This window comes from Lissotriton helveticus, chromosome 12 (genome assembly GCF_964261635.1).
Source record: "Lissotriton helveticus chromosome 12, aLisHel1.1, whole genome shotgun sequence".
Taxonomy (NCBI): Eukaryota; Metazoa; Chordata; class Amphibia; order Caudata; family Salamandridae; genus Lissotriton; species Lissotriton helveticus.
The window spans coordinates 852,794,938-852,809,130 of NC_136073.1; positions in this window are offsets into that span (position 1 = coordinate 852,794,938).

Sequence of the window (14,193 nt, forward strand, 5' to 3'; positions counted from 1 at the left end):
AAATGATGCAAGATTACACAGGTGTAACAAAAACTTCCCCAGAACTATGTATATCCACCACCTTACTCCTTCCATCAACGACTCAACCCTCTCACCTTTTGTTACTCTTTTTTGTCTTTACATATGGTGACCCCGCCATCTCCTATTTTTCCTACTCCCTACTTAAGCACGTCCTTCCTCTCTCCCACTTCTCAATTTTTTTATTTTATTCCACTATATATTTAAATTCTTCGGAAAAGATTCACCTGGATGGGGCGGCAATGGAGGAGCGGTTAGGGGAGCGGGTAAAAAAGGAGTTCTAAAGGGAGTGGGCGGGGTTAGAGGTATATTATAAATGAAAACAGGGAATAGGAGGGCAACACGGAGAAGACAGCGACACACAGCACGGGGCAGAGGGAGAAGCACACAGAAGAGCGCAACATGGTGCATGCAGGGAGAGGGGTAAGAAGCAAAAGAGAGAGCTAGAAAACACATGCACTCTTATGGAGTGCTTAAGAAAAAAGAGGTTCGTCAAAAGTGAGCTGTGGAAGGACACTAGTCAACTTGTCATGAGGATGGTAAAGAGGATGTGGTCGAGGGGAGGGACAAACCTAAGATGGACAATGAAAGCAATTGAGTAAGAAGGAAGGAAATGAGAGTGACAATAAATCCAACCAATGGTAAGCAACTGGCTGGCACTAAGGTCTCGTAAATTCTTGGGACGCCTAAAATAGGCCTTTTGCAACCAGGAAGCTTGCGCTGTCGGGCAGGCTTGCCCTATAAAAAATCATTGGGAAACTATGTCCGATATATTTTTTTAGAAGTTCTGGGTTTTTAGGGTGAAGTTAAAACTTCGTACACCCCAAATGTATACCCTTTTCTGAATACATCCAAGGTTCAGATTGCTCTCTTAAATTGGCCATTGGAAAAAAACAACCCTTGCTGCTCTAACAATGACCAAAAATAAGCTTTCTAGAATGCTGCTTTGCTTGCTTATATCAATAGTGATTTTGATATGAACTGTGGCATCATTCATCAGATGCCCCCCCCCCATGGTCTATTTTGCTTGTACAGAGTCCCACCATGAGATTTATTTTGGATTTCAAGGTATTTTATTGGTTTTATAAGCAAGTACATTAGCATTTCTGTTACAAGGTTAGCCACACGTATTTTGTAGAGCAGTGTTTACAGGCCCTTTGAAATATATGTTTAGCTAACCCCCTCTGACTCGACTTGCTGGAAATGAGGCAAAGGGTGATAGAAAGAAGCAGAAGAGAAAGGGGTGAAAGGAAGATACAAGAAAGATTCTGTAGTAATGAGACTTGTAATCGCGTGACAATGCCATCACCACGCTGGGTTGCTTGTGGCGAGGTTGGTAGTTGAGTCGGACCGCCCGTCCCCCGTTTATGGTAGGAAGAACAACAATGAAAATCCTTGCTTGGGTGAGGAAATTATTACCCCTGTAGAGTCGACAGGTAGCAAGGATTGTTTATTAGCCCTTCAACAATATATTGATCATCTGAAAAGAAGTGGCTGCATCCTGAGAAGGCCCTCTGCAAAATATTGACTCAGTAAATTGCCCAGTGGAGGTGGGGATGGGGGGGGGGGTAGCATATTTTAAAAATATTCAATGCTAATTACATGTTATGCTACAGACCTGGCTGACATATTGACTCTCTAAGGGCAGAACATATAATGAATTCATACAAAAGAACATTGAAGTCAGTGATGTTAACACAGCTGCTAGGCAGGCTTAATGCACCAGTGAACTCTTCTGTAGATGGGATTATTAGAATTGATGTAAAGTATCTCTCCCAAGTTCCTGGCCTTTAATATAGGACACAGTAAATACAATTTAGAACTTACTCATTTCCAGTTTTGAAGTTAACCGGTACATGGAAAAAGTTTCCTAGTCTCTAACACCATGCTAATTTATTTGAAAACAACTTTGATAAAATATATGAGCCATCGATAAACTCTTGGTACCAAACAAACCCAACTGATGTGTGCTCTGATTGTCTAATTATAGTCATTTTAATGATGGATGCAAAAAAACATTAAAGTGATTGATCAGTGTGCACAGCTGTTTGTAGTTCAAGAAGTTTTAATTATTTTTTATAAGATGCTGAGTTTTTTTGGTATTTTGCATGTGACTAGTTTATATAACTCATTTTAAGACGCTGGAACAAAACAAAAAAAATAGAAAATAAAGATGTGAAATAAGAAATGAGCAGAAAGGCTGATATACAGCTGGGTCTGAAAGATGCACTGGCTTTTTATGGAGACGGAAAGCACAGAGGGCCATAAATCATGGGCGTTATCTCCACTTCACTGTCCTCATCTGTAAAATAACAGCTTGAGAGCATAAAAAAGGCAAGAAATGGAACTTTAATCAGTAAACAGCCCCCTTCCCCACACAGGCCCAAACCCCCTCTTTCTCTGCTGCTAAGAAAGGGAAGTCGTATTTAGATTTGTCATTGCTGGTGCCAATTAGCATATATGTAAATACATTGTGATTACATTTCCATTTGAGGCAGTGTTAACTTTCCCGAGAGAGTTTGTTTTGGTTTATCCAGAGAAATATTTGCATATATGTATATCATTGTACTGCATTTGACTTTGAATTTGTTTGTGGATATCATTACATGGTAATCAGTAAAATGCAGTGCACTTGTTTATATGTTTTATTACTCTCTTTTGGTGTGTCACCTTGGCCCCCCAGGGGCTTTGCCTTTTACCTACAGTCCAGGTTGAGGGTTGAGGATGAAGAGCACTGAGGCAGTGTCCCAGTTGTAATAGGTCAGACTCTATGCCCATTCAATCCATGGCCTCTCTGCTGAGATCACCAACAAGGAGTGCTAAGTTTATGTTGTTTCTATAGGAAATATTTCATGTTGTTGTTTGAAAGTGTAACAACTGTAATTGGTGTCACTCCTTGGCAGTGACGTCTTTTCCGGTCGTGCTATGCCTCTCTGGGGATGTGCATGTGCATCCGTGTCATTGCCCCACTGTACTTGGCCCAAGGTAGCTTGAGATAGAGAAATAAATAGACACATGTCAACTAGACAGATGGCACACCTTCCCAGGGGGTTTCTTGGAAGGTGGGGCGCCCTGGGCAGTTGCCTACTTGCCCAGGCCTTAAAAGTACTTTGGAGCCTGCCTCCACTCACCACTCGAACCCCACGCCTCATTTAGTGTGCAGGAGATGCTGGTGGTTTTACAATGGTGGATGTGTACCCGGCTTATCCAATGGGAAAACCTTTAGGGGAATCCGCAGCCAGTGAGAAGGACATCTGGTGGGCAGGGAATACATACTCTTTAGGGACGCTTTGTCCACTCCGCCATGTGAAGCATAACACGTGTGAATAGGAAAGGTCCAAAAATATCCTTCAAACTCTTGGGAAAAAATTCCCCATTGATGGGGGACATTAACCTTCTCAAGAAGAGCCTCCAACTTTTGGAAGCCTGGCTCTGGAAAAAGCCAAAGTGCCGACAGGTCCTCCGCGCCACCAGGGCACGGAGGATCTTCAAAGACTGGGGCGGAGTCACAAAAGTATTTATGCATGAAGTGGTACTCCAGGGGTACTCTTTTATGCACTCTTACGCGCCTTTGTGAATCGGTCCCAAAACATCCAAAACATAACAAAACATAAGTATAAGTGCATGGAAGGCACCACCCTTTCTTTTTGTACTCACTGTATAGGAATAGTCCTTGGAAATTCTCATTTCATTCCCATTTTGGATGCTTTGGGGCCAATGTAGAAAGACATGTAAAAGTACATAAAACATTACTAAAGAGTACATCACACTTGCTCACGGGGATCGCCCTGAGGATTGTGATCCAACAGTGTGGTTGTTAAGATACCTATGCATATTTTCCTGGTCAATCACATTCCCGACACTACTGCGAATGACGGATATGAAAGTTATTTTAAAACATAAAAAAAACACCTTTGTCGATTGATGCAGCCATCTGATTGGTGGATCAGGCCCAGAGTAGCATGCAACAAATTGGAATTCTGTATGAAGGAATTACATTGATTCATTGACCAATCTAATCTCTTGTGGTTGGATGAGATAAGTCACTGATGCTACAGGCTCATCTGTCCTATGCATCCAAGCCTCTTTCGACAAATTACACGTACATTCTTTATTATGTAAGCGGTTACTACTTTAGTTCCCCCATTAAAGTAAGTAATGACTTGTCCCAATATAGCCTTCAGCATTTTAGAAAACATTTGTCAAATTTGTAAGAAGTCTGCTATTCTCGCTTCGGTGTTCCCCAACTCTGTGTATGCGCTTAGGTAAGCTTCCCCATGGCTAAATTACTCATCAGTCCCTGTGCGTTGACTCTTCTGGGCTGCTGAACAAGACTATTTCAAGTGGAATAAATGCTGCCATTCAGCGCAAACGGATGCTTCAGTGGCCTGGCGCTCAACGAATGATGACATTAATTCCATTCAACAACCTATTATTCACGGATGGTAACTTCAATGCTTCGAACGCAAGGCCGGTCGCAATCACAGGTAATGTTGTAGTTGAAGGTAGGATCTTGACCCAAGAGTCTGTAGCCATTAAGGCAGGATGTAAGTTCTTTTTTTCCATGTTAAGCCCTGCGTTTACAGCATTAGCAGGTAGGTCGAATTGTGGCTCTATCCTCCCTTCACCTGTCTCAACCATCTAGGCTCTCCAAGCACAGTATTTTTTTTAACTTTTAATATTAATATTAAAATATATTATTGGTTAGATTAAAATCATGCACAATACTGCACAATTCAAGGGAGAACAATACACAATAATATTTATATCACTAAAATTAGTAATAGGAATTTAAGCACTATAATCAAAGGACTTGGGGCCATTGTCAGAAGATTTGATTTGATTTTTGGATTTATATAGCGCTCGAATGCCCGGAGGCGTCTTGGCGCTGGAGTGGACAGGTGTGGCGTAGCCTTGAAAGGATAGTAGATACTAACTATCGGCGTGTGAACAGCCACGTTTTGACTTGCGTCTGAAAACTCAGGAAGTCGGAACACTTTTTAATAGGCAAGGGTAGGGCGTTCCAGAGTGTGGCCGCCTTCAGAGAGAAACTCCTACCACCCCAAGCCATAGGCTTTGCTCTGGGGTGGATAGTAGCCTCGCATCAGAGGATCTGAGCTTTCTGCTTGGGGAGAAACAGGCCAACTTTCCACGAAAATAGCTAGGTGCAGATTTATGCAATAAATTAAAGGTTATGCACAGTGTCTTATGTTTTATCTAAAATGCAAATTGTTATCCAGTAGACTTCTCCAGAGTTTTACAGAATGGAAGGAAGATCCCCCTGCTCTTTTAATCGCAGCCACAATTAGTTCTTAGTACTTGATCTTAGCGATACTTCGCGGCTCTCTCGACTCTCATCGGGCTCTATGGATTTAAGCCTTTGCACCGGCCATTACAAGATTTTGCTTGAGGATCATATAACATTTAGCCGGCTCCAACTTATATTAAACCAAGACTCTGGATATGTGAAAATCTCAAATCTAAAATTTAGAAACCAGTTCCACCCAAAAAACAAGAAAGAACATAACTCCCCATGTCAAAAAGCGAAAAATTATACACAGAAATATTGAATAAAGGGGATGGTTTTCACAGAGAGGTTTTGAATGGCATTAAATATAGCCAGTACTACACCAAGAGTGGAATTCCTTTATGATGCAGGAACAATTAGAAAGCACTTTTGTTTCCCAATTTTGCTATGTCAAAGCAATGAATAATCAGATTTAGAAACAAGCACAGGGCTCTGACTGACAGCAACACCCAACAAGGTACAGAGAAACGTCTATGTGGTGAAGTAGAAGGGCAAAGCATGCCTAAAATACAAGATATAAAAGCATATTGTGTTTGCTACAGATTATTATTAGTAAAAATGTATATGATATTATTCTTATTATCATTGTTTCTGTTTTTATTAGAAGTAGGAACATTAATATTGGATCTGTGAATTAGACACATCATATGTATGAAAGAATTGGATAATGTATCTCTTGATTTTAATTTTCATATTTTCACAGAGCCAGAATAAAGTAACTAGATTCAGCTACACTCTATCCTCCATCAATGAATACCACTACTCTTTTCTATAGCCCAAAAGCTTGTGAATCTCTTGAAAGGCAGGCGAAGAGCGCCCTTGTCTGAGATGCCGCGGCGCTCCATCAAAGTCTGAAGGATCATACACCAAAGCCGCGGAGGCAGTGTGGGAGCCCGCCTGGAATAATAGATAATGACAAACCCTCTCCATGGAAGCCTCAAACCTCTGAAGCTAAACCTTGATAAAAAAGTTTTTTATGGCACACTGGAGATTAATAGGACTTTAGTTTGATGGATTTTATAAAGAGCCTTTTTATATACTACTGCGACTACACTCTTCATCCAGCTGAAAGGAACTATACCAGGCACAAACTACAGAAAAATGATTAGAACTAAGGTAGTGCCCCAGGGGGATGGAAGTAAACATGGCTTCTGGTTGTCTTCAGGAGTTCTATGAGTGACAGGGGTTTCTGGGCTCACTCTGCAACAATCATAACTGGTTACAACTGGTGTTTGACCTCAATATTGAACACAAATTTGAGTACAAAGGACTGTATTTTAGCACTTGGCCCTGGAGGTAGAGCAGGCCAAGGCTTACTCTGTGGGGTGGAGTGGGGCAAATGCTCAGAACTCAACCAAACCGTCAATAAATCAAGATCTAACCTTTGCTTTTATTTAGAAGAAATTCTTCACTTCTGATACTCAACATAATATTGTACATAACTTCAGAGGGCACTTTAACCGGTACAGTTATTAGGGTAAGAATTCCTGGGAACTGGAAGACAGACTAGGCTACTCTGCTAGGACAAGTGTCCAATGATTGTCCGAGGCAAGTCAGGACAATTGCCCTCCTGCGGTAATTTGTGGGTAATGATTGTATGTGGCTCGCTTGGGTGCTTTGGACCCCTTTCAAGAGTCCAGGGTTAGGTCAGTCTCACTACTTGCACTGCACCAGTCTTTCCTCGTGGTCTTGTTTGCAGGCTTGGCCTGCATGTGCTGGTGGCAGTCGTGGGCTGCGTTGCTGCAGGTGATGTGTACCCTCATGGGCCCACCAAGCACCGTCGCATTGACTGTCACTCGGATCCGATGGCATTGTAGTAGTCTATGTCTGATTTCCCCGCCCTAGCTTGACAAATTGTATTGTAATTGCATTTATATAGTGGTTACTACCCCTGAAGAGGTGTTGAATTGCTTTTTTGGCGAGTAGCATGCTACTCCGGAAACCATAAAGGATTAGTGGTGAATTAGTAGAGCGAAACATGAAAGTAATTTGAGTGGTGGATTTGTTAGTCAGTTATTTGAATTGAGAAGGATAGTGGAGGGATAGAAGAGAAGAAAGGTTTGCATTTATATAGCGCTTGCTACACCTGACGAGGTGTTGAAGTGCTTTTTCGGAAAGTAGCACGCTACTCCGGAACCCATAAGGGATTAGTGGTGAATTAGTATAGTGAAGTATGAAAGTAATTTGAATGGTGGATATGTTAGTCAGTTATTATGATTGAGAAGGATAGTGGAGGGATAGCAGAGGGAACATTTTGGCATTTATATAGTGCCTGATACCCCTGATGAGGTGTTGAATCGTTTTTTTGGCGAGTAGCACGTTACTCCACAACCCATAAAGGATTAGTGGTGAATTAGTATAGTGCAGTATGAAATTAATTTGAATGGTGTAGCGCCTACACAAGTGATGAAGAGGCTTCACTTGGTTTGCTGCAGCACTCACTGTTGTAAATCGTTCTTGGCGGATCTTCCTTCGGCCCAACGCACAAAGTCAGCGTGCAAATCAAACTGAGAGCCCACCCTGGGTCACAGTGGTGGCTGGTGTCATGCCCCGAGTTTTCCCTACACACTGCCCCTTTAATTGAGATCGCTATTTAAGTCACTAAGACTCTTGGAGCGACGCTTTACGTTCTTGCGTCTAGCTCCATTGGTTCTGTTGTTCCGTCCTGTTCCTGTTTGCCTGACTTCCTGTTTTGCTATTCCGTCTTCGTTACCTCGGTGGGATTGTTTCCGGCCCTCGCGCTCGAGTGCGAGTCTCAGAGGTTATCGGACGTCTCTGTCCCTAACGTCCGCTTGTGTCTCGGTGCTGTTGTCCGGTAACGAGTACGCTACCCAATTCCTGGAGTCCCGCCCGGCGGCCGGGTTCTTCCCCGCCATCGGCTGGGCTCAGCTTTTGTCCCTCTTCATTTGTATTGCTTCGCCCGGCGGCCGGGCTTAGTCTCCGCCGTCCGGCTGGGCTCCTACTTAGTCCTCCTCCTTTACCTGCGTAGCTTCGCCCGGCGGCCGGGCTTGGTCTCCGCCGCCTGGCTGGGCTCCTCACTCATTCTTCCCCCCTTACCTGTGTTGCTTCGCCCGGCGGCCGGGCTTTGTCTCCGCCGTCCGGCTGGGCACACTGGGGCCTCCTAGTTAGTTAGGTTCCCTCCCTGCTCCGTTTTATTTCTCCTTAAATCAGGTGCTCCGCCCGGCGGCCGGACTTGGTCTCCGCTATCCGGCTGGGCATCTATTTCCCTCCATGTCATCCTTCACTTTATGCTAAATTCCCCATTGAGCATATCATCGTTTTTGCTTATTCCTTGGCAAGCCTCACATGTGTTCTGGGGTTCTTGCGTGGACCAGAGTGGGGTGCAGAATTCAGCCTTCACGACTTAGAATCACGGTAACAGCGCTATGCGCTGCCTACATATATGTTGACTAATGTTATGATTCTAATAGAAACTTGAGTGTGTGTTTTGTTTCCTAGATTTCCATGCAACAATCATTGGTGTTGGCATCAGCTCATTGTTATCAGAATAGTGGATGTTGTCCAGTAGTCTTCTACCACATACAGAGTGAGAATTTAACAAGTCAGATATTTAACACTTATGTGAACAAGGTCAGAAGACAGTGTTTACTGTTATTTTCTTTGTAACAGCTCAAGAGGAATTCCTACCATTATCCCACATATCAGTTCTGCGACATAGACAAAACAAATGTGGTATGTAGCAGTCATATACATAATATAGACAGGGTATATTTGTGTATTGTGTTTAACCTAGATAGATTGTATATTTACCTTTCTTTACATCCCACCTGTTGCCAAGTATCCATTCTGAGTTGCCACGCATCCACTCTGAAGACTTCCTTCAAGCTCTTGTTTTTTCCCCCAACCTTTCCTTGTTTTGTCTCCCTGTTTTCCCCTGGCGAGCCTTTCGTTACTCTAGTGTTTGATAGAGTCGGAAGGCCATAGGGGAAGGCTGTGGAATATTCTTCGGATTCCTGACGCTCCTGCGGAACCGGTTTGGAAATCATTACAGATGGCACTGACTGTGGGGAGTGATCCCATCCTGGAGCAGCTCATCTCCCAATTCTTCAGTCAGGGCTGCTGAGGGCGGTCATGATTTTCAGCATCAGCCACAGATTCTATGTCTTCTTCAACAGGTACAAACGTGATGCATGTTTATACTTTCCATGGGTGACCCACAGTCATGCGGGCCTCAGCTTCTGAACATGCTCCTGGGATACTCGGGTTCCAAGGCCTTACCCTGCAGCCTAGAAATGCTGGTCCTTCTCTCGAGCCACAGCCGGCAGCTTCCATCTGCCACGTCTAAGCTACCTGGAGTGCTCCACATGCAAGAACAACTCCAGCGTCCCTCAGAAGCGGCCAATCAGCATTGGAGACAGACCAAGGCAGCTCCTCTTGGCTGTCTGTAGAACATCCCCGGCTTCTGGTCCCCAACCTGGAGAAGAGGAGTTGGTGGTCAGTACCCCAACCTGTACGCCCTAAAGGGATCTTCCATCACCACTGCTGAGACCCTGGATTCTGGGAGAAAAGTCTTAGCACACTGGCCAGAACTTTCTGTCCAATGCTTATATTCTGTTTACAGGCAGCGTGTGTGTATTCCACAGGTCCTCCACCTCTGGGACTGGTTTCAGACAGTTCCTAACTTCTATGTATCTCTCATAGACTGGTACAACCATGGTCTTTGTCTTGCAGTGTCAGAAGGAAAGTGTGGTGGAGTTTGTAGTCTCCTGTCACAGAGGGCCCAACACAAAGGCACAAAACAGGGAGAGTCTTCCCCTCTTAACCAACGCTCTACCAGGCGTGGGTAACACTTATGGTAAAGACTCAAGCACAAAGGGGCAAGGGGTTTCCTTCCACTTCAAAGGGGCCCTCTGCCTCTTGTCCTCCACACCATGAAGTCTGGTGAATTCCAAAGAGCCCCTGAAGATTTATTGAGAAGTCTTGCAATCACATTGGTGTCTTGGACTATCCAATCTTCCATTTCAGGTCCTGCGGTGGTCCAGCGCCCTTCTTTTCTGGACACCACAGCGTCATCCTCTTTAAGACATCCATCCTCTATTCTAATCCCAGCCTCCACACAGGCCTTTAACAGGAATGCCTATTTGATAACATTTGAGGTTCTCAATGCAGAAAGCCCCTGCTGGGTTTGTGTGAAATCTTTAAAAAGCCTGATCCAAGCAGGAGAGATTGTTTTTTATAAATTTCCAGACCAAAACATTGATTAAATTTCACAGTACTGCTTTTTTCTTCTCCACCGAAGGCCTTCATATAGTTCTTTCAGCGCAGCCTATCCGCTGGAAAAGGCTTGCATCTGGCGGCTTCTATCTTAACGTGCTGCACAACATTATTATTTCTTTTGTTGGACCTCATAGCTTGAGATCACAGACGAGAACTGTTCTTGTTGCTTTTGTCCAAGTCCATGCATTCATCAAAGAAGCCATCCTCTTATTGAAATATAGTTTAATCTTCCCAATCTGCTTTCAGATACTTGTCTGCACTGCATTAGAAGGAATTTGTCGAATTCATGATTTCTGCCTGCCTTGAGAGAAGTCGCAGATTTTTGCTTCTTAGTTCATTGTCCCACCAATTTTTTGTTTGAAAGACACTGTGCAGATATTGAAATAAATCACAATCTTATTTCATCTGAAACCTCAAGGTTGCTTTGAATGCTAAGTTAACTATTATTTAGTTATATTTTTTATAAAGCACTCTGTCACCCACTGGCCTCCTGGCCATAACGGTTAAAGGTGATTCATGAGAAAAAGAGAGAAAGGACCCTAAGAAAAAGACAGATCAGAGCTCCAAAGAGAGGGGCGACTCAATACCAGTTACTTTGGAAAAAGCCAGGTCTTGAGCAACTTCCTAAACGTTAACATATCGGTCATAGCTCTTAGGAAAGGAGGAAGTGAATTCCAGAGCTTAGTTGCCAGGACCATACAGTAAGCCTGGGCGGAGTTCACAGAGTTCCAATACGCGGAACTCCGCGAAGTGCAAAAAAACCTCAGTGGCAGAGTTTCTTTCGATAAATGCAGTTCGCGGTGATTCTCAGTGCCAGGTGCTTGTCCGCACTGTGCAATCATCATGAACAGCACCATGCACAGCGCAAGCAGGTGCTGCTTCCTTTCTGCAAATAGATTTTTACTCAAGTGGCAGCTTCTCAATGCAAACGGACAGTTTCTTAACACAAACATAAGCGACCACTTGCAATGAGAAATCTGACCACCCACGTTGAGAAATCTCACCAGGAGGTTGATTTTCCACACTCCCGCTCGCCAACTTGATGCGGACGATCGCGAACGAAGAAAAATCTTGCCGGGAGGTGGATTTTCTTCGCTCGCGCTCGTCAACTTGGCATTTTGGAACTATGCAAGCTCCGCGTAACAGAGTGCAGAAAACTCTGCAAACTCCGTGAACGGAGCGGGGTTCACCGCCCAGACTTACCATAAAGGTCCTGCCTCCTTGCCTGAATTTCCGAAACTTGGGCTCAAAAAACAAATGAGCAGATGCGGATCAAAGAGATCTGTGGATATATCTCCTCAATCTCTTTTGAAAGGGGGGGCTTTCTCTACGTATTTGTATGAGTGTACGTATGTATGCAGTGGAGTGTATAGAACATGAACTTAGCAAGAGAGCAACAGAGCATTGAACTACCAATTGTACTGCTACAATATTGTGTAAAGAAAGCTTAATACCAGAAGGATGGTCAATCTCATCTAAATTAGGCCTAGGTGGGAAGAGGGATGAGAAGTCCCTATTGGTGAGGAATGAGATGGTCTTTGGGTGCAGACCTCTTTAGAGTTGTATGAATAAATAAAGAAATATAGAGCCTGTTTTTTGGCAATTATTATATACACATGTACCATGAAGAAATATTACGGTTGATACACTTATGTTGTCGAAAACTTCTGTGGATGTTGAAATATATTTGACCATCAAGGCATAAACACACGAAAAATAAATAAATTCAATACTAATGTTCCATGGAGGGAGAAAACACACAGAAAAACAAAAGGCAAACTTGTTGTAAACTGTCCAACAAATATTTGTTCTGTAAGAGGTTTATTAAGAAAAAATTTCCTCTTTCAAGCACTGAATCCTGCGGCTTGTCTGCTCGCCATCAGAAGCATCTTCGAGCCCAAGAAAGCAATTTTCAGGAAAGCAGAGAGGCGCGAACCTTTGGTGTCTGGCAAGCGGCCATGCTGAATACCAGGCTCTGTCGCCCAGAGCAGATTGCATTCATTTTCATGGAAAGGTCTATCTCACAAGTGAATTAATACGCACCAATCTCCACGGGGATAATCTCAGGTTGTTAGAAAGCAGCAGAGCTGAAAGAGAGCTCGAATGATTTTTTTGTCGGGCTGCTGGCCTTGTGCCTTCCTCTTGAGAATACCGAAACGGCGCAATTAGCTTTCTGGATCAGTGGTTGCGCCTATTGATATGCACGCATTTAATGCTGGTAGGTTTGATGTTGATGAAGGGCTAAGCAGGTTTGGTTGCTGAAAAGGGTTCTTTGATATGCTAATTTCTCTGTGGTTTTTTAATTAGCGCTTTAGGACATAGTGAGACTCGCGCTCACACATCTCATCGGCTTTCGCAAACAGGCAAGTTGACTTCTGAAATGGCAGCCATCGGTCTATAGGGCCACTTATGGTGGTCGCTTGCACAACCTTTAACTCATAAGCAGAGAGGTGGTGGGTAGGCCTGAAGTATCAATGTAATCCCAAGAATGAGTACCGCAGCGCAAAGACTGAGAAAAGAGAAACAGAAGGTAAACTGTTTTTTAATATTATCTTACAGAAACCTATCTAGGGTTCAGAGTATAGAGTTACAGGATTTCTGCCAAGCTTTGTCTTTTGCTTTCTCACACTAAGTGCGCCATTTATGCCCAGACTTGTGTCCCAGGCTCGCTTTGCCACGGTTTTCAAGGTAGCCTGGCTGATGAAGGGTGAAACCATGAAACCGGTCCCAGGGTGCTTGTTTCCGGTCTGGGGAGGACCTGGCTTGGCAGTTCAGGCTGGACTGTTCCCATGGGGCACAGGGTCTAGCCTGATTTGCATATAGCTGGGTCTAAACTAGGGTGGCAAAGTGAGCTAAAGAACGATGGATTTAACCCAGATCTCTTGGATGGGGGTGAATTTTTTATTTTTTCTGCATTCCATCACTTGTGTGTCTTGTCATTTCCTTCCTACTCATGTGTTTCTTCGTCATTCTCTTCAATTTGCTCCTTTTCCATTACGTACTTTACTGCCCTTCCTCTTAACTTTCCATCCTTCTCTGCTTTCTCTTCTTTTTTCCGGTTACCTTTAGTCCCTTTTCAGCTGTACCTTTATATTTTTCATTTCCCCACCTTTTCCAATTTCCTCCCTTAGCTAATTTTTTCTCTACCCTTCACTTTCCTCCCTTTCGGCGCATGCATCTTCCTCTCGTCTTTTATTTTTCCTCTCTTCCAGTCTCAATTCTCCCTCCTACACGCCTGATTTTCTAAAGTTCGCCCTCATGCTCTTTCCTTTCTCCCGTCTGATTAGCCCCGCTCCCTCCTCTTTGCTTATCTCCCTTTTTTGTTTTCCTCTCCTCTTTCCCCGTGCCGTTTTCTCCCTTCTCACTTATATTCCTGTCTCTTGTATTTGCTTTTACCATTTCTCTCGCCTTTCCTCCTCTCTTCCAGTTTCTCCCTTCTCCCCCTCCTCCTCTGCACCTTCTTTCCTTCTCCGTCACGCTCTTCTCTTCCCCTTCTCCTACCTCTATTCTCTCATCTCACCTCTTTATTCACTGCGCGCCCCCACTTCTGCCTGCACGATGTCCCTTATGCATGCATGCGGTACATCCGGTTCTGTTCATCATTCACCAGGCACAGCTGAGAACACACC